The sequence below is a fragment of the Melanerpes formicivorus genome, unplaced genomic scaffold (assembly GCF_026170545.1).
Source record: "Melanerpes formicivorus ecotype bairdi unplaced genomic scaffold, bMelFor1.0.p_v2 SCAF_9, whole genome shotgun sequence".
In the NCBI taxonomy this organism is placed as follows: Eukaryota; Metazoa; Chordata; class Aves; order Piciformes; family Picidae; genus Melanerpes; species Melanerpes formicivorus.
Genome location: NW_027142361.1, coordinates 16,674,077 through 16,694,207, shown reverse-complemented (window position 1 = coordinate 16,694,207; position 20,131 = coordinate 16,674,077). Strand labels below are relative to the sequence as shown.

The 20,131-nt window shown below is 45.0% G+C and overlaps 1 protein-coding gene across 2 annotated transcripts in view; it reads left to right on the top strand.

Annotated features, from left to right (window-relative positions):
- Positions 1-20,131, top strand: part of ELP3 (elongator acetyltransferase complex subunit 3) — a 284,717-nt gene that overhangs the window by 154,707 nt on the left and 109,879 nt on the right. Inside the window, exons 6-7 of one of the 2 annotated variants that reach the window (XR_010987878.1) lie at positions 7,194-7,355; positions 12,629-12,755. The gene's annotated coding sequence lies outside the window, so the exon portion shown is untranslated. Of the gene's footprint in view, positions 1-7,193; positions 7,356-9,975; positions 10,045-12,628; positions 12,756-20,131 lie in introns of those variants that run through there. The other variant, XR_010987879.1, reaches the window with a different exon arrangement.

The following is a 20,131-nucleotide window of genomic DNA, read 5'->3' as shown; positions in this document are numbered from 1 at the left end:
TACTACCTGAAGGGTGGTTGTAGCCAGGAGGGAGTTGGCCTCTTCTCCCAGGCAACCAGCACCAGAACAAGGGGACACAGTCTCAAGCTGCGCCAGGGGAGGTTCAGACTCGAGGTGAGGAGGAAGTTCTTCACCGAGCAAGTCATTCGGCATTGGAATGGGTTGCCCAGGGAGGTGGTTGAGTCATCGACCCTGGAGGCGTTCAAGGGGAGATTGGACGTGGCACTTGGTGCCATGGTCTAGTCATGGGGTCTGCGGTGTCAGGTTGGACTCGATGATCCTCGAGGTCCTTTCCAACCTAAGTGATACTGTGATACTGTGATACTGTGTGAGAGTGGTCTTCAACAAACCGTTGTAGCGCTCAATCTTCCCTGAAGCGGGTGCATAGTAGGGAATGTGGAATATCCACTCAATACCGTGCTCTTTTGCCCAGTTCCTTACAAGGTTGTTCTTGAAATGAGTTCCGTTGTCTGACTCGATCCTCTCCGGAGTTCCGTGTCTCCACAAGATCTGTCTCTCCAGACCGAGAATGGTGTTGCGTGCAGTTGCATGTGGAACTGGATAAGTTTCCAACCATCCAGTGTTTGCCTCTACCATAGTAAGCACGTATTGCTTACCAGAACGAGAACGTGGTAGAGTGATGTAGTCAATCTGCCAAGCTTCACCATACTTGTACTTGGACCATCTGTCACCATACCACAAGGGCTTAAGTCGTTTTGCCTGCTTAATAGCAGCACAAATGTCACAGTCATGGATGACTTGTGTGATAGCATCCATGGAAATGTCTATGGATCTGTCATGAGCCCATTAGTATGTTGCATCTCTGCCTTGATGTCCTGACAAATCGTGAGCCCACCGAGCTAAGAATATCTCACCTCGGTGTTTCCAGTCGAGATCAAGATCAGAGTCCATGTCTACTTGAGAAACTCTTGCAGCTAGATCTGCCTGATGGTTGTGTTGCTGTTCCTCAGTAGCTTTGCTCTTAGGAATGTGAGCATCGATGTGTCTCACTTTCACTGGAATTCTCTCGATTCGATCAGCAATGTCCTGCCACAGGTTGGCTGCCCAAATGGGTTTTCCTTTCCCCTGCCAACCACTCTTCTTCCAGTTCTTTAGCCAACCCCATAGAGCATTGGCTACCATCCATGAGTCGGTGTAGAGATAAAGCTTTGGCCATCTCTCACGTTCAGCTACGTCGAGAGCTAGATGGACAGCTTTTACCTCTGCGAACTGACTGGATTCTCCTTCTCCATCTTTCGCCTCTGCAACTCGGCATGTTGGACTCCACACTGCAGACTTCCACCTTCGCTTGTTTCCAACAAGACGACAGGAACCGTCTGTGAACAAAGCATATTTCTTTTCATCATCAGAAAGGTCATTGTAAGGAGGAGCTTCCTCAGCACGAGTTACTTTCTCCTCTGGAGGTTTAGCACAGTTGATACCTTCAGGCCAACTTGAGATCACCTCCACTAGACCAGGTCTTTCAAGATTTCCCATTCGAGCTCTCTGTGTTATCAGAACCATCCACTTAGACCAGGTTGAGTCTGTGGCATGATGTGGTGTGGAGCCTTTGCCTTTGAACATCCAATTCAAAACTGGTAGTCTGGGAGCTAGAAGAAGTTGTGATTCAGTTCCAATCACTTCAGAAGATGCTTTCACTCCTTCATAGGCAGCTAAGATTTCTTTCTCTGTTGGAGTATAGTTAGCCTCTGAACCTCTGTAACCTTGACTCCAGAAACCAAGAGGTCGTCCACGTGTCTCACCTGGAGCTTTTTGCCACAAGCACCAGGTTGGACCATTGTCGCTTGCAGCCATGTACAAAATGTTCTTAATGTCTGGACCATCTCGGACAGGTCCCAGACCCATTGCTTGAATCACCTCTTGTTTTATCTGGTCAAAGGCTGCTTGTTGTTCAGGTCCCCAGTGGAAATGGATTCTCTTTCGAGTCACATCATACAGAGGTTTCACAATCTGACTGTATCCAGGAATGTGCAGTCTCCAAAATCCCACTATCCCCAAGAAGCGTAGGGTTTCTTGCTTGTTTGTGGGGTTTCCCATGGTAGAGACTCTATTTACCACATCCACTGGAATGTGTCGGCGTCCATCCTGCCACCGCACTCCCAGAAACTGAATCTCTGTGGTAGGTCCTTTCACCTTGTCTCGCTTGATGGCAAAACCTGCATCCAGAAGAATGTCAATGATTTTGTTACCTTTCTCGAAGACTTCCTCAGCAGTTTTACCCCAGACGATGATATCATCGATGAACTTGATGTGTTCTGGAGCACCGCTCTTCTCCAGAGCATCGTGGATCACTGCATGACAGATGCTTGAGCTGTGGATCCAGCCCATTGGCAGTCTGTTGAAAGTGTACTGGATTCCTCTCCAGGTGAAAGCAAACTGAGGCCTGCATTCCTCTGCTATGGGAATAGAGAAAAATGCATTAGCAATGTCTATGGTAGCATACCATTTGGCCTCTTTGGATTCCAGCTCATACTGTAGCTCCATTATGTCTGGTACTGCTGCACTCATAGGTGGTGTTACTTCATTTAGGGCTCGGTAGTCTAATGTCAGACGCCAGTCTCCATTCTGCTTCCGCACAGGCCACACTGGACTGTTGAAAGGTGAATGTGTTTTACTGACTTGTCTCCAACAGTTAGAGCTGAAGCACCTGTATCATAACACCTACTAAGCCAAGCTAGAACTGGCTCCTTATCTGCCCTGGTGAAATCTTTACGGACAAAACGCAATTCCTCGCGGGGCGAAGAACAGTCTGAAATATCATCTTCATCTTCATCTCCCTGAATTCTTTGTCCATATAATCCTGCTGTCATTCTCCTAAGGATCTCTTTAAGCTGAGAACCACCTTTGCCAGCTGCTTTCCTAACTTCATCTCTATCCTGCTTTGATCTCACTGGGTTAGCTAGATCTTTAAAACAAACCTTCTCTTCCTCCTGAGCAGGATCTTTTAGAGTAGAGGGCCCCTCACCAGGATCCGTCTCCTCCTCTTCTTCTCCATCTTTGGCCTTTCCACCTCTAGTCTTTAAAGGAGCCACCTTAACTGGAGCTGTGTTTGAATTTACAGCCACCTTAATGGAAGCTGACAGGTCCTGAGATAAATCAGCTGCTGGGGCAGTGACTTCCGGTCCCACCGAGGGAGTGGGTGGAAGTGACGTTGCTCCGTTAATGGCCGACGGAAAAGAAAAAGAAGGAGAAGGAGTAGGCGCCATGTTGATACCAGCCGATGCCCTTGGCTGCTTGCTAGAATCAGCAGAAAAGTCATTTAGAGCTGCCTTACCAATTAACTTTTTAGCCTTCTTTTTGACTGACACAGGTTCTCCACAGTCCTCGTCACTAGATGACTCTGGGACTGATCGAGAGCCACGGCATTTTCTTTTTGATCTAGTTTTAATAACAAAACAAGCTCTGGATATCTTTCTCTCTCGCCGCAGAAAGAACAGTAAATATGCAATTACCATCACCAGCAACAGATTTATACACATCACATAAATCACCTTTGGATCCCAGGCATCACCTAAAGTTACTCTCTCCTCAGGCGGAATCTTAAAACCCTTTATCTCAATTGGGAGAGTGGTGGAGGTAACATTCCTGTATCTCACTGGCCGTAAGATATTAATACATTTTCCATACCATAATTTAACTCTATACATAACCCACATATAAATTGTCTGCACCAAATATTTACCCAGGTAATCCAAAATCAAACCCAAACAATACCTGTAAACCAGAGCCCCAAAAATTGAAAAGAATAATCGCTCCACAAACCACAATACCTTCATGTTTGCTAATTCAGCTAGAAAACACTAAATCAATCAAATAATAAATTAAGCTAATTATCTGCCGCACGTTGGGTACGCCAATAAAAAAAAATGTGGTGGGTGGAAGGGTAAGGCCAAGAAGCCTCCTCCCTTCCCCCTTGTAAGGTAAAGGGAAAGAAACTTGAAGGGAAAGGAAAAAAAAAAACTCACAAGCTGGATTAGCAAAGCAGTGGAGCTATATTTACAAAGCAGTGTAGGATTTGCAGGGGGATATTTACAAATTTACAATATCTACAATATATACAAAGATATACAACAGAGTAACACAGAAATGAGAGTGACCCCCCTCAAGGCAGAGGGGGTTCCCCACCTCCGCTCTCCCCTCTCTCCCCCCCCTTTCCCCAGAATGGGATAGAAAGAGAAAGAAGAGAGAGGAAAAAAAAATGTTAGAAGGAGTTTATGTTAATTGGAAAGGAGTTAATACAGGCCTGGTATCTGGACTTCAAGGCCGAGGCCTTGGCAGAAAGCCCAGCACAGAGACAGAGCTGCTGCATGAAGAAGAGGCGGAAGCAAGACTGAAGGTAGAAGTACCAGAGTGCCCAGTTCATTCCCAGTTCACTCCCAGTTCAGAAGGTGCTTCCTCCCACTCTTCCAATGAAATTAGTTTAGACTATTCCTTCCGTTTACCAACTTCCATCCACCATATTCCCTTTCTTAAGGGGGCAACGTCAACCGGCCACACCATCTTTTTAACTGACACAGATTGTCCACACTCCTCATCACTAGACATCTGTGGGACTGACCCAGAGCCACGCCGCCTTTTCTTTGATCTAGTTTTAATAACAAAACATGCTCCGGATACCTTCCTCTCCCGACGCAAAGAAAACAGCAGATACACCTTAATTATCACTGATAGCAGGATTACACACATCAAATAAATCACCTTTGGATCCCAGCCATCACTTAAAGTTACCCTTTCCCCTACTGGGATCTTAAACTCTTTTATCTCAATCGGGAGAGTGCTAGAGGTCACATACCTGTATCTCTCTGGCCACAAAAAATCCACACATCTTCCATACCAGAGTCTGACCCAATACATAAACCACAATTAAATCGTCCACATCAAATATTTGCCCAGGTAATCCAGAATCAAAGCAAACAATATCTGTAGACCAGAGCCCCAAAAATTGAAAAAAACAAGCGCTCCAATATCCACAGCACCTTCATGTTTTGCTAATCCGGCTATAAAGTAATAAATCAATAAAGCAATAAATCAAGCTAATTATCCGCCGCACGTTGGGAAGCCAAGAAAAAAAATGTCGAGGGTTGAGGGGAAGGCCTCAGCCTTCTTCCCCCCCTGTAAGTGAAGGGGGAAAAAAAAATGAAAGAAAGAAAAAAAATCCACAGCCGGATGTAATGGGTTGGGGCAGACCCCCCTCCCCACCACGCGCAGAAATGACGACTCAGACAAACAGATTGCAAAAGTGATGGAAAGTTTAAATAGAACAGTGAGTGCGTGCAGAGAATTAGAAACACAGTGACAAGAAGAAACCCCAAAACAGACCTAGAGAGATCCCATCCCCACCTGAGGGTGCACCCAAAACCCTCAGGGCTCCTCCTTCCCCCCCCCCCACTGCTAGGCTAGTCTCAGCTGGCCAGATCTGAGACTGCCCATACCCCCGTGGCCTTGGGCCTAGCCAGGCCCATGGCCGGGAGATCTCTTCCCCAGTTACCAGGTGGCGGAGAGGAAGGAAAGAGGAAGTGCCAGACCCCGCCATAAAACTTATAGTGGTGCAAGGGATCATGGTAGGAAATAACCTAATTTCCTGTGTCCACCCACTGGGCTGGACTTCTGGACACAGGAAACACCCCTGTAGCAGAGGGCACCCAGCCCAAACTACGACACCGGATTAGCAAAGGAAATGTGCTCTATTTACACGCAGTTTAAGAAATGCAGGGGAATATATACACAATTTACAGTATTTACAATATATATACAGAAATATACAACAAAGTAACACAGGAATGAAATTCCCCTCCCCCGCCAGGAGGATGGATTTCCCCCCCATACCCCCTTCTGTCCCCCTTTTCCCCAGAGAGGGTTAGAAAGAGAGAAAAGGAATAATTGTTAATTAAAAGCAGTTATAATTAGAGCAAATGTGTTAGTAAGTTCAGTACAGGCCTTGCGGTTATCAGTTCCAAGGTCAGTCTGGCCGAAAGCCCAGAAGCTGTAAGCTGCGAAAGGAGGGGGAAAAAGTGCAAGACTGACCGAAATCTCTGCCGGACTCGTATCTTAAAGATACTTTCTACCAATCCACCAATGAAATTAGTTTTGACCTGTCCTTTGTTTATAAAACATTCAGTCACAATGTGCCTTTTGTTAAAGACATAGCCTCAAACAGTCACAGTCCTTCACTTCCTAGAACGATTTTTGAGGTGCTGGAGCATGTCCAAAGAAGGGCAGTGAAGCTGGTGCAGGATCTAGAGCACAAGTCTTATGGGGAGTGGCTGATGGAACAGGATTGTTCAGCCTGGGGAAGAGGAGACTCAGGGAAGATGTTTTCTCTCTCTCCAAGTCCCTGAAGTGAGGTTGGAGTCAGGTAGGGGTCAGTCTCTTCCTCCAGGTAAGAAGTGATAGGACAAGAGGAAACAGCCTCAAGTTGTGCTGGGGAGGTTTAGGTTGGACATGAGGAACAATTTCTTCATGAAAAGGGTTGTCAAGCCCTGGACCAGGCTGCCCAGGGAAGTCATCATCCCTGGAGGTATTTAAAAAACATGTAGATGTGGTTTAGCAGCAGCATGCTTGACATTGGGTTCTTGTAGATCTTGTAGATCTTAGAATCACAGAATATTAGAGGTTGGAAGGGACGTCCAGAGTTCATTGAGTACAACCTCCCTGCCAAAGCAGGATCATCTAGAGCAGACCACACAGGAATGCATTCAGGCGAGTTTTGAAAGTCTCCAGAGAAGGAGACTCCACAACCTCTTTGGGCAGCCTGGTCCAGTGCTCCATCACCCTCACTGTAAAGAATTTTCTCCTCATGTTGTGGTGAAACCTTCTATGTTCAAGTTTGTCTTCTCTTGTTCCTTGTCTTATTACTGTGCACCACCAAAAAAGAGATTGGCTCCCTCCACTTGACACCCACCTTCATATATTTGTAGACAGTGATGAAATATTGTGGCTATAGAGGCTATGCCTTTAAAATTTAGCTGTCTTCTCTTCTCAGGACTGACTGGCCCTAGGTCTCTCAGTCTCTCTTCATAGGGGAGATGCTCAAGTCCCCTAATCATCCTCATGGCTCTCTGTTGGACTCTTTCCAGCAGATCCCTGTCTCTGGAGCTTTTCCAGCCTAGACGATTCTAGGAAGCCCTTCAGAAGTTACCCTCACAATTTTAATAGAGGTATTTGTTTTGCAGGTATTCGGAGTGAAGCCTGACAAAATGCATTGGGATAACGATAGAGACCAGGCCGGATTACTGCCTGAAGCGGCATTTAAGTGACATGTTGTCCTATGGCTGCACCAGGCTGGAGATTGGAGTGCAGAGCATCTACGAGGATGTGGCCAGGGACACCAACAGGTGAGAAGGAATCTTCACTGAGAAGCTGAGTTTGGCTGCTTGCTGTGTACTTCATGGAATACCCTTGAGTAGCATGTCTTGACCTCTTTGCTTGAACACCCTATTAACATGGAGTGTTGAAACATTCTGCTTATTTTCTTGCTTGTGTGGCTATGTCTGTTGAGAAAAAAAAAACAATAAACTGCAGTAGCTCCATGAATGTCTTTGTGATACTGTGTAGACCGGGAAATAGTGTGGCCAGCAAGAGCAGGGAAGTCATTGTGCTCCTGTACTCAGCACTGGTTAGGCCACACCTTGAGTCCTGTGTCCAGTTCTGGGCCCCTCAATTTAAGACAGACACTGAGACACTTGAACGTGTCCAGAGAAGGGCAATGAGGCTGGGGAGAGACCTCGAGCGCAAGCCCTATGAGCAGAGGCTGAGGGAGCTGGGGTTGTTTAGCCTGGAGAAGAGGAGGCTCAGGGGAGACCTTATTGCTGTCTACAACTACTAGAAGGGAGGTTGTAGCTAGGTGGGGGTTGGTCTCTTCTCCCAGGCAACCAGTGGCAGAACAAGAGGACACAGTCTCAAGCTGTGCCAGGGGAAGTTTAGGCTTGAGGTGAGGAGAAAGTTCTTCACAGAAGGAGTGATTGGTGAGTGGTGGAGTCACCATCCCTGGAGGTGTTCAAGAGGGGATTGGACGTGGCACTTGGTGCCATGATTTAGTTAGTCATGAGGTGTTGGGTGATGGGTTGGATTTGATGATCTCTGAGGTCTTTTCCAACCTTATTGATTCTATGATTCTATGATTTTGAGAAAACAGATTTCTTTGGCATGTTTTACTTTAAACTTAGTTTCTTTTCCTGTATGGATCATAGAATTGTTTAGATTGGAAAATGCCTTAAGATCATTGAGTCCAGCCATTAACCCAGCACTGACAGATCATCACTAGGCCATGCCCCTCAGCACCACGTCTCCAAGGCTTTTAAATCCCTCCACGAGTGTTGACTCCGCCACTTCCCTGGGCATCCTGGTCCAGAGCTTGGTAACCCTTTTGGAGAAGAAATTATTCCAAATGTCCAACCTAAACTCCCCTGGCACAGCTTGAGGCTGTTTTCTCTTGTCCTGTTGCTTGTTGCTTTGGAGTAGAGACTGACCCACAGCTTGCTCCAGCCTCCTTCCCAGGGAGTTTTGTGAAGTGGGCATTGAGTAAATCCAGTGCAGTATAATCTGTTGGGAGATACTGTACCAGCAAACAGCTGTTCTCTACACCAGATACCTTTTTCTGCTTAGTACTGGGAGAGACTGGCAAACACAGAGGGTGAGGCATAGCCAGAAACAATGCCTGTTGATAGATTAACCACAGCCATTCTAGGCATAGAGTATCTCTAGGGACTGCAAAATATATTCACAAGAGGCCTGTGATTTATTCCTTGTCATCTTGGACCTGTGGCCAAAAAAACAGTTGTCCTACGTAGGAGAGTGCACAATACATAGCTCATCCTACCCCTTAGAGGCAAGTAAGGCATTCTCTTTTATTTATTGCAAGTCTGATAGTTCTGTTGAGATTTTTAAAGGAGCAATTTTTCTCTTGGGTTCCCCCCCACTCTTGCCACTCATTCAACTTGCTTTCAGTCTTATTGCATATTCCAGTCACCTACCAAAGATGGTTAATAACCCTAATCAAAGGTAACAACAGAGAGATTATGGTTCAATAAGCAAAGCAAATTCCTGTTAATGTCTACCTTAAAGGCAGTAGTGCAAAAATGAATATGTTGGACATTTTGTTTTAGAGATTGAAGAATCCACAATGAGTTTTCTCCTGTGGGTTTAGCTGTAGTATTGATGGTACATGGAAGGGCAGGATGTCACCGCTATGCAGTGGTCAGACTCCAGGTCTCAGTAGACAGGAAAAGATATTTATTGAGTAGTTCAGGAGTTGAGAGCTAATATTACAGGTGGTTCTCCCCTCCTCTAGATGTCAGAGCTTTCCAGAGGAAAAGATCTATGCTAAGGAACATCACTAGATCTCACTCTTTACTGGATGTATTCATTTACAGTTAGTTCTGACACATTGTAAACTTAATTAATTTCTCTTCAGCTTTAAAAATCTTTTCAGCTCAAATTTTTTGAAGGTGTCTTTATCTGAGGGGGAACTTTAAAACATCAGCTCTCACTTTAGTTTTTCTCCAGTTTTGTCTGTCACATCAGAGCTGCTGCCATAAGTCATTCCAAGCTCTACGTCACTTTTGTCGTGTGTTTGCTGATGAACCCTTCCTTTCCTGCTGATGAACCCTTCCTTTCCTGCTGATGAATCAGTAGAACAGTGTGGTAGTATCCTGACTTGATTTCATCAGAATTAATCCTGTATAGAATGATACTTTCAAAGGTTTTCTTGGTACTTTTTAAAGCTGCCTGCAGAATTTCTCTAAGGCTTTGCCGCAAGCTGTCTCAACACGGGGAGAATGCAGGCTGTTGATCCAAATAGCTCCCTTAACCTTTTTAGAACGATGAATTGGAATGTTCTTGTAGAGAAGAGTGATTCACGTTTCTCTTTCCTTTGAAATTACCTCATTTTGCTGCTGCTGTTCTACTTTGTGGGGGATGTGTTTTGACTTCATACTTTTAATATTTTGCTTGCAGCTGTGGCCGGTTGACGTTGCCCCCTTAAGAAAGGGAATATGGTGGACGGAAGTTGGTAAACGGAAGGAATAATCTAAACTAATTTCATTGGGAGAGTGGGAGGAAGCACCTTCGGAACTGGGAGTGAACTGGACATTTCCAGGACTTTTCTATCAGTCTTGCTTCCGCTCCTCCACAGTGCAGCTCTGTCTCTGTGCTGGGCTTTCTGCCAAGGCCTCGGCCTTGAAGTCCAGATACCAGGCCTGTATTAACTCCTTTCCAATTAACACAAACTGCTTCTAACATTTTTTTTTCCTCTCTTTTCTTTCTCTTTCTATCCCATTCTGGGGAAAAGGGGGGAAGAGAGGGGAGAGCGGAGGTGGGGAACCCCTCTCTGTCCAAGGGGGGTTACTCTCATTTCTGTGTTACTCTGTTGTATATCTTTGTATATATTGTAGATATTGTAAATTTGTAAATATTCCCCTGCATACCCTACATTGCTTTGTAAATATAGCTCCACTGCTTTGCTAATTCAGCTTGTGAGGTTTTTTTTTTTCTTTCCCTTCAAGTTTCTTTCCCTTTACCTTACAAGGGGGAAGGGAGGAGGCTTCTTGGCCTTACCCTTCCACCCACCACAGCAGCAAAATGTCAGATTACAACCAATTATGCTAACTATTTGAAAATTACTTTCTATTATGTTCCACAAGTCATTAGTGAGGTTTTTGAGTGTTTTTGGTGGCTGTGAGGCAGAAAAATATTCAAGAACAGATCTGGGCATCAAGTAATCATGTTATTGATGCAGCTCAAATTCCACTTCTAATAAGAAAATAATTTTTATTTATGAAGCAAGTCTCCATTTACTTCCTTCAGGCTACTCAAGGTCTTGAGTAATACTGTCCTTGAACAGTCTCAGAAAAACAATGTAATACCTCTGAAAAATAATAATATATAAAACTATAGTCAAAAAAGTACATGTAGGCATTGAGTGGAGGCAGAATGTTCCAGGAGGAAGTGTGACCGGTTGACACTGTCCCCTTAAGAAAGGGAATATGGTGGATGGAAGTTGGTAAACGGAAAGAACGATCTAAACTAATTTCATTGGTAAAGTGGGAGGAAGCACCTTCTGAACTGGGAGTGCAGGAGGGTATACTGGGCATTCCAGCACTTTATCTTCAGTCTTGCTTCCGCTCCTCCACAGGGCAGCAGCTCTCTGTCCTGGGCTTTCAGCCAAGGCTTTGGCCTTGAAACCGACAAGCTACCAAGGCCTGTATTAACTCCTTTCCAATTAACACAAACTGCTTCTAACTTTTTTTTTCTCTTTCTCTCTCTTTCTAACCCAGTCTGGGGAAAAGGGGGAGAGAGGGGGAGAGCGGAGGTGGGGAACCCCCTCAGCGGGGGGGGGGGGGGGGGGGGGAACTCTCATTTCTGTGTTACTTTATTGTATATCTTTGTATATATTGTAAATATTGTAAATTTGTATATATTCCCCTGCATATCCTACATTGCTTTGTAAATATACAGCTCCACTGCTTTGCTAATTCAGCTGTGAGTTGTTTTTTTCTTTCCCTTTACTTTACAGGGGGGAGGGAGGAGGCTTCTTGGCCTTACCCTTCCAACCCTACGAAGGGAAGGAAGGAAGAGGTCCTTAAAACTGTCTGGTTTGGTTGACATTAGGTCTTGGCAGAAAGCTAAGAACTAAAGATGCCCAGATGGCATTAGATTTCCATCCGAAGGCTTATGGAGGAGAAGAGTCATCTGCTGAGCTAACCTGTTGGAAAGGAATGCCAAAGATGGGGTGAATTGGTGTGAAAGTGTGATGGGAAGAAAATGAGGACTGGAAAGGGAAGAAGGTAGCAGATACTGAGAGGATGGAAACTTCCAGAAATGTCAACAAGAACCCTCCCAGCTGGGGAAGAGCAAAAGCAAGGACTTGGTGAATACTGATCACATGTGATGGTCACATCTACCACCTGGTAGCTGTTTGCAGTGAGAGTGATTGCTGTTGTGGAGACAGAAGGTGGCTCCTGAGCCATGGAGGTGGAAGGGAAGAGGAGTGTGTTTGTGGTTCATGATTTATGTGGGATTCAGTCTTTGTTTCTGCCATTTTGGGTGCTCCCAGTCTCTCCAAACTACTGCAGAGAAAGTCTGAGTTAGTTTGGTTTGATGTTGGTGAAGAAGAACATGAAATCCTTCAGTAGTTGTCATCTAACCTATGTTTTGGAGGTTTGGCACCTCTCAGAAGTTGAGAAGAGTTTGTGTTTCTCTAAAAGGAGTTCTCAAGAGTTTGGCAAGCAGGTAGCTCTGTTTTTTTCCTAGCCAGCTGATTTTACCCATCTTGTCCCCTTCTGTTGCTTTTGTTTCTGGTTGTGCTACAGTTTGATTACACACAGTCTTCAGTGCAGTGTGTCCTAGCTTGTGCTGTGGCATCAGCTTGTGTCATTACTTTGCAAATCGAATTTCAGCAGCTTTCCAGAGATTTCTCAGGCAACAATTTGAATAGCTGCATGCTTTGGCGTAGAAGTAGTAAACTAGACTACTTGAAACCCCTAGAGTAGTTTATTAGTAGCCGTGTTCCAAACTCAACCCTTCTCACTTCCTAGACAGTAATCTCAGTTAAAGGTGTCACATTGTGTCATCTTCTGTGTGATCCTGAATCTCTTCTCTCTCTTGCCAGAGGTCACACAATGAAGGCTGTGTGTGAGTCCTTTCACTTAGCCAAGGATGCCGGGTTTAAAGTGCTGGCACACATGATGCCTGATCTACCAAACATGGGCCTTGAAAGGGACATGGACCAGTTTGTTGTGAGTATGGCTTGAAATAACCCAAAATTTCTGGTGCAATCCAAACTTTTTTTCTTCTCTTTTTTTTTTTTTTTTTAAAATCTAATGCTACTACTCTTTCTTAGCTCAGCTATTAGTTATGATCCAGGCCAGATTTTCTTAAGGGCAAATAATGTAAAATTCATTTTAGAAGGTGGAAGGTGAGAATGATTTGTTGAACTACTTCATCCAGAAAATTGTATCTTTGCGTCATGAAAGCCTGAGTCACTCAGGTTTCAGTGGAATATAGCACTGTGGCTGGTTGAGCCTGTCCCCTTAAGAAAGGGAATATGGTGGACGGATGTTGGTAGACGGAAAGAATAATCTAAACTAATTTCATTGGTGAAGTGGGAGGAAGCACCTTCTGAACTGGGAGTGCAGGAGGAGTATCCTGGGCACTCCGGCGCTTTTTTCTTCAGTCTTGCTTCCGCCTCTTCTTTGGTCAGCAGCTTTCTGTGCTGGGCTTTCTGCCAAAACTTCGGCCTTGAAACCGATAAGATATAAGGCCTGTATTAACTGCTTTCCAATTAACACAAAACTTCTTTTAACTTCTTTCTTTCTCTTTCTCTCTCTTTTCTGACCTACTCTGGGGAAAAGGGGGAGAGAGGGGAGAGCGGAGGTGGGGAACCCCCTCTGCTGAGGGGGGAACTCTCATTTCTGTGTTACTTTATTGTATATCTTTGTATATATTGTAAATATTGTAAATTTGTATATATTCCCCTGCATATCCTACACTGCTTTGTAAATATACAGCTCCACTGCTTTGCTAATTCAGCTTGTGAGGTTTTTTTTTTCCTTTCCCTTCAATTTTTCTTTCCCTTTACCTTACAAGGGGGAAGGGAGGAGGCTTCTTGGCCTTACCCTTCCACCCCACCACAAGCTCTTCTGATATGAACTAGGCCTCTTTTTTTTTCAAAGTGGCTTTTTTCCTTTGGATTTAGGGTAATACATGATTGAAAGTTAAAAGCATACTATCTGAAAGGTAATTAATTGTGGTGGGTTAACGCCTTTTTCAGAAAACAAAAGAAGAAAGGGGGGTGGAGGGCTTGCAGGTACTTTAAACTCCCTGAAGGGCGTTTCCCCCCTGGGAAAGCTGAGTCTGTTCCACTCCCCCCTCCCTGCCCAGCTAGGGTATAAAAAGGCAGGACATCATAGCTGTTGGATCTCATTTTTGGCTCCTGCCTCTGCTGGATGAGAGCTACTGCAGCTGCCCTCCTGCTCCTCAGCCACCTGGCCGGACCTGATCCTTCTCCCTGCTGCCTCTGCACCTCCTCAGAGAAAGACTGGTTTTGTATTATTTTTTTTTCTGTTCCCCTCCCATCCATTCTTGTTCCTTGCCCTTGTGAACATTTTTTTCCCTGTCATTGTTATATATATAATTTGAAGAAAAAAAAATTATTTGCCTCTCTACTTCCAAGCTGACTCCAGATTGTTGCTTAGTGGATTTGCTCCTTACCCTTTTTTTTTTCTCCTCTCCCTGTTTGGAGGGAAAAGGTGGGGGGGAGTGGGGAAGAGATTCTCAGCCTTTTCCCTATTTGAGCTTTTAACTCTCAGTTAAGGCTCAAACCACTACAATTTTTGGCGCCTGTGACCAGTTGACGTTGCCCCCTTAAGAAAGGGAATATGGTGGACGGAAGTTGGTAAACGGAAGGAATAGTCTAAACAATTTCATTGGTGAAGTGGGAGGAAGCACCTTTGGAACTGGGAGTGAACTGGACATTTCCTGGACTTTTCTATCAGTCTTGCTTCCGCCTCTTCTTCAGGCAACAGCTTTCTGTGCTGGGCTTTCTGCCAAGGCCTCGGCCTTGAAGATAGATAAAGGCCGGTATATTAACTCCCTTCCAATTAACACGAACTGCTTCTAACATTTTTTTTTCCTCTCTTTTTTTTCTCTTTCTATCCCATTCTGGGGAAAGGGGGGGGAAGAGAGGGGAGAGCGGAGGTGGGGGACCCCTCTGCCGAGGGGGCTTACTCTCATTTCTGTGTTGCTCTGTTGTATATCTTTGTATATATTGTAGATATTGTAAATTTGTAAATATTCCCCTGCATTCCCTACATGGCTTTGTAAATATAGCTCCACTGCTTTGCTAATTCAGCTTGTGAGGTTTTTTTTTTCCTTTCCCTTCAATTTTCTTTTCCCTTCACCTTACAAGGGGGAAGGGAGGAGGCTTCTTGGCCTTACCCCTTCCAAACCCACCACATTTTTTTATTGGCGTACCCAACGTGCGGCAGATAATTAGTTTAATTATCTAGCTGAATTAGCAAACATGAAGGTATTGTGGTTTGTGGAGCGATTGTTCTTTTCAATTTTTGGGGCTCTGATTTACAGATATTGTTTGGGTTTGATTCTGGATTACCTGGGTAAATATTTGGTGCGGACAATTTATATGTGGGTTATGAATAGAGTTAAATTATGGTATGGAAAATGTATTAATTTGTTATGGCCAGTGAGATACAGGAATGTTACCTCCACCACTCTCCCAATTGAGATAAAGGGTTTTAAGATTCCGCCTGAGGAGAGAGTAACTTTAGGTGATGCCTGGGATCCAAAGGTGATTTATTTGATGTGTATAAATCTGTTGCTGGTGATGGTAATCGCATATTTACTGTTCTCTTTATGGCGAGAGAAAAAGGTGTCCAGGGCGTGTTTTGTTATTAAAACTAGATCAAAAAGGAAACGCCGTGGCTCTCGATCAGTCCCAGAGTCATCTAGTGATGCAGAGTGTGCAGAATCCGTGTCAGCTAAAAAGAAGGCTAAAAAGTTAATTGGTAAGGCAGCTCTAAATGACTTTGCTGATTCTAGCAAGCAGCCAAGGGCATCGGCTGGTATCAACATGGCACCTACTCCTTCTCCCACTCCTTCTCCTTCTTCTTCTCCGTCGGCCATTAACGGAGCAACGTCACTTCCACCCACTCCCTCAGTGGGACCGGAAGTCACTGCCCCAGCAGCTGATTTATCTCAGGACCTGTCAGCTTCCATTAAGGTGGCTGTAAATTCAAACACAGCTCCAGTTAAGGTGGCTCCTTTAAAGACTAGAGCTGGAAAGGGCAAAGATGGAGAAGAAGAGGAGGAGACTGATCCTGGTGAGGGGCCCTCTACTCTAAAAGATCCTGCTCAGGAGGAAGAGAAGGTTTGTTTTAAAGATCTAGCTAACCTAGTGAGATCAAAGCAGGATAGGGATGAAGTTAGTAAAGGTGCTGGCAAAGGTGGTTCTCAGCTTAAAGAGATCCTTAGGATAATGACAGCAGGATTTTACGGGCAAAGAATTCAGGGAGATGAAGATGAAGATGATATTACAGACTGTTCATCACCGCGGGAGGAATTGCGAAATGTCCGTAAAGATTTCACCAGGGCAGATAAGGAGCCAGTTCTAGCTTGGCTTAGTAGGTGTTATGATACAGGTGCTTCAGCTCTAACAGTTGGAGACAAGTCAGCAGCTCAGTTAGGAACTCTCTCAAGGGACAATGGAATAGATAGACATCTAGGCGAAGCTCTCGGTAAGGTTAATCTGTGGATACGCCTTTTAATGGCGGTTGCCCTGAGATACCCTTCCCGAGATGATCTTCCCTGGAATCCTAAACCCTGGACTACCATAGATGAGGGAATTAAGCGCTTGAGAGAATTTGCTGTTAGAGAGCTACACTATGGTGAACATGAAACTCTGAATCCTGATGACATTCCTGTGGGTATTGGTCTTGCTAAAAAGATCATCAAACTTGCTCCTTCTAATTATGCAAACATTCTGGCAAGCAGAATTGTGTCAAGAAGTTATGGTGGAGCTTCTCCTACGGTTGGCCAATTCACTGATCAAATGAGACAACTGGAGGATAGCATGACACGTGGTTCTTTGGTTTCAGCCATTGAAACTCTGTCTGGAAAGATTGAGAATTGCATGAAGGATCTGAAAGATTCAATATACCAATTGGCACAAAGGGATAATTTCAATTCTTCCTCCAGGTGGGTACAAGTCTCATCTGTGAGGAATACACGTCCTCCAAGGAGGTCATTCCAAAACAGGACATTCCAAAACAGGTCATTCCAAAACAGACCACCAAGACAATCACGTAGAACTATTTGGATAACTCTGCGTGATCAGTTTGGTGAGAACATGAACCGCTGGGATGGCCAACCAACTTCTAATCTTTTCAGGAGACTGAGGGAATTGCAAAGTGGCAGAACCCAAGGTAGCAATACCAGAAGGGTAGCTGTTACTTCCACAGTTCCCCAGAACGACTCTTATGGCTCCAACAGTGGCTCCAGTTATAACATGCAAAGTTATAACCCTGCAAACTATGTGCAATGCACATGTGGGCATGTTCCCCATAACTAGGGGTGCCCTGCCTCCCACCAGGGGGAGGAGAGGGATAACAGAGATAATAGAATCTATTGGGATGTGTACATCCAGTGGCCTGGCACTTCACAATTTCGGAAGTACAGGGCCTTGGTTGACACAGGAGCTCAGTGCACCATAATGCCATCAAATTATCAGGGATCAGAGTCTATAACTATTCTGGGAGTCACTGGTGGATCTCAAGAGTTAAGTAAGGTGGAGGTTAATATAAGTTTAACTGGTAAACAATGGAGGAAGCATACAGTTGTGACCGGACCTGATGCACCTTGTATTTTGGGAATTGATTTTCTGAGAGAAGGGCGTTTCAAAGACCCTAGAGGTTACAAATGGGCTTTTGGAGTGGCTTCAATAGAAATTGATGGACAAAAATTGAAGCTATCTGCCAGACCTGAGCTTTCTGATGAATCTGCAGTTGTGGGACAACATAAAATACAGGACATTAAATTGCCGGTTGCTTCTCAGACTGTGCATCACAGACAATACAGAACCAACCGTGACTCTTTGTTGCCCATTCAGAATCTGATTTGTCAGTTGGAGAGTCAGAAAGTCATCAGCAAAACTCATTCACCTTTCAACAGTCCAGTGTGGCCTGTGCGGAAGCAGAATGGAGACTGGCGTCTGACAGTAGACTACCGAGCCCTGAATGAAGTAACACCACCTATGAGTGCAGCAGTACCAGACATAATGGAGCTACAGTATGAGCTGGAATCCAAAGAGGCCAAATGGTATGCTACCATAGACATTGCTAATGCATTTTTCTCTATTCCCATAGCAGAGGAATGCAGGCCTCAGTTTGCTTTCACCTGGAGAGGAATCCAGTACACTTTCAACAGACTGCCAATGGGCTGGATCCACAGCTCAAGCATCTGTCATGCAGTGATCCACGATGCTCTGGAGAAAGGCGGTGCTCCAGAACACATCCAGTTCATCGATGATATCATCGTCTGGGGTAAAACTGCTGAGGAAGTCTTCGAGAAAGGTAACAAAATCATTGACATTCTTCTGAATGCAGGTTTTGCCATCAAACGAGACAAGGTGAAAGGACCTACCACAGAAATTCAGTTTCTGGGAGTGCGGTGGCAGGATGGACGCCGACACATTCCAGTGGATGTGGTGAATAGAGTCTTCACCATGTCAAGTCCCACAAACAAGCAAGAGACCCTACGTTTCTTGGGGATAGTGGGATTTTGGAGACTACACATTCCTGGATACAGTCAGATTGTGAAACCTCTGTATGATGTGACTCGAAAGAGAAACCATTTCCACTGGGGACCTGAACAACAAGCAGCCTTTGACCAGATAAAGCAAGAGGTGATTCAAGCAATGGGTCTGGGACCTGTCCGAGATGGTCCAGACATTAAGAACATTTTGTACACGGCTGCAAGTGACAATGGTCCAACCTGGTGCTTGTGGCAAAAAGCTCCAGGTGAGACACGTGGACGACCTCTTGGTTTCTGGAGTCGAGGTTACAGAGGTTCAGAGGCTAATTATACTCCAACAGAGAAAGAGATTTTAGCTGCCTATGAAGGAGTGAAAGCATCTTCTGAAGTGATTGGAACTGAATCACAACTTCTCTTAGCTCCCAGATTACCAGTTTTGAATTGGATGTTCAAAGGCAAAGGGTCCACACCACATCATGCCACAGACTCAACATGGTCTAAGTGGATGGCTCTGATAACACAGAGAGCTCGAATGGGAAATCTTGAAAGACCTGGTCTAGTGGAGGTGATCTCAAGTTGGCCTGAAGGTATCAACTGTGCTAAACCTCCAGAGGAGAAAGTAACTCGTGCTGAGGAAGCTCCTCCTTACAATGACCTTTCTGATGATGAAAAGAAATACGCTTTGTTCACAGACGGTTCCTGTCGTCTTGTTGGAAACAAGCGAAGGTGGAAGTCTGCAGTGTGGAGTCCAACACGCCGAGTTGCAGAGGCGAAAGATGGAGAAGGAGAATCCAGTCAATTCGCAGAGGTAAAAGCTGTCCAGCTAGCTCTCGACGTGGCTGAACGTGAGAGATGGCCAAAGCTTTATCTCTACACCGACTCATGGATGGTAGCCAATGCTCTATGGGGTTGGCTAAAGAACTGGAAGAAGAGTGGTTGGCAGAGAAAAGGAAAACCCATTTGGGCAGCCAACCTATGGCAGGACATTGCTGATCGAATCGAGAGAATTCCAGTGAAAGTGAGACACATCGATGCTCACATTCCTAAGAGCAAAGCTACTGAGGAACAGCAACACAACCATCAGGCCGATCTAGCCGCTAGAGTTTCTCAAGTAGACATGGACTCTAATCTTGATCTCGACTGGAAACACCGAGGTGAGATATTCTTAGCTCGGTGGGCTCACGATTTGTCAGGACATCAAGGCAGAGATGCAACATACCAATGGGCTCGTGACAGATCCATAGACATTTCCATGGATGCTATCACACAAGTCATCCATGACTGTGACATTTGTGCTGCTATTAAGCAGGCAAAACGACTTAAGCCCTTGTGGTATGGTGACAGATGGTCCAAGTACAAGTATGGTGAAGCTTGGCAGATTGACTACATCACTCTACCAGGTTCTCGTTCTGGTAAGCAATACGTGCTTACTATGGTAGAGGCAAACACTGGATGGTTGGAAACTTATCCAGTTCCTCATGCAACTGCACGCAACACCATTCTTGGTCTGGAGAGACAAATCCTGTGGAGACACGGCACTCCAGAGAGGATTGAGTCAGACAACGGAACTCATTTCAAGAACAACCTTGTAAAGAACTGGGCAAAAGAGCACGGTATTGAGTGGATATTCCATATTCCCTACTATGCACCAGCTTCAGGGAAGATTGAACGCTACAACGGTTTGTTGAAGACCACTCTCAAAGCCATGGGAGGTGGATCTTTGAAAAACTGGGAAAAACATTTAGCACAAGCAACCTGGCTGGTAAATAGTAGAGGTTCAGTGAACCGAGCTGGACCTGCACATTCAGATTTGCTACGGAAAGTGGAAGGTGATAGAGTTCCTGTT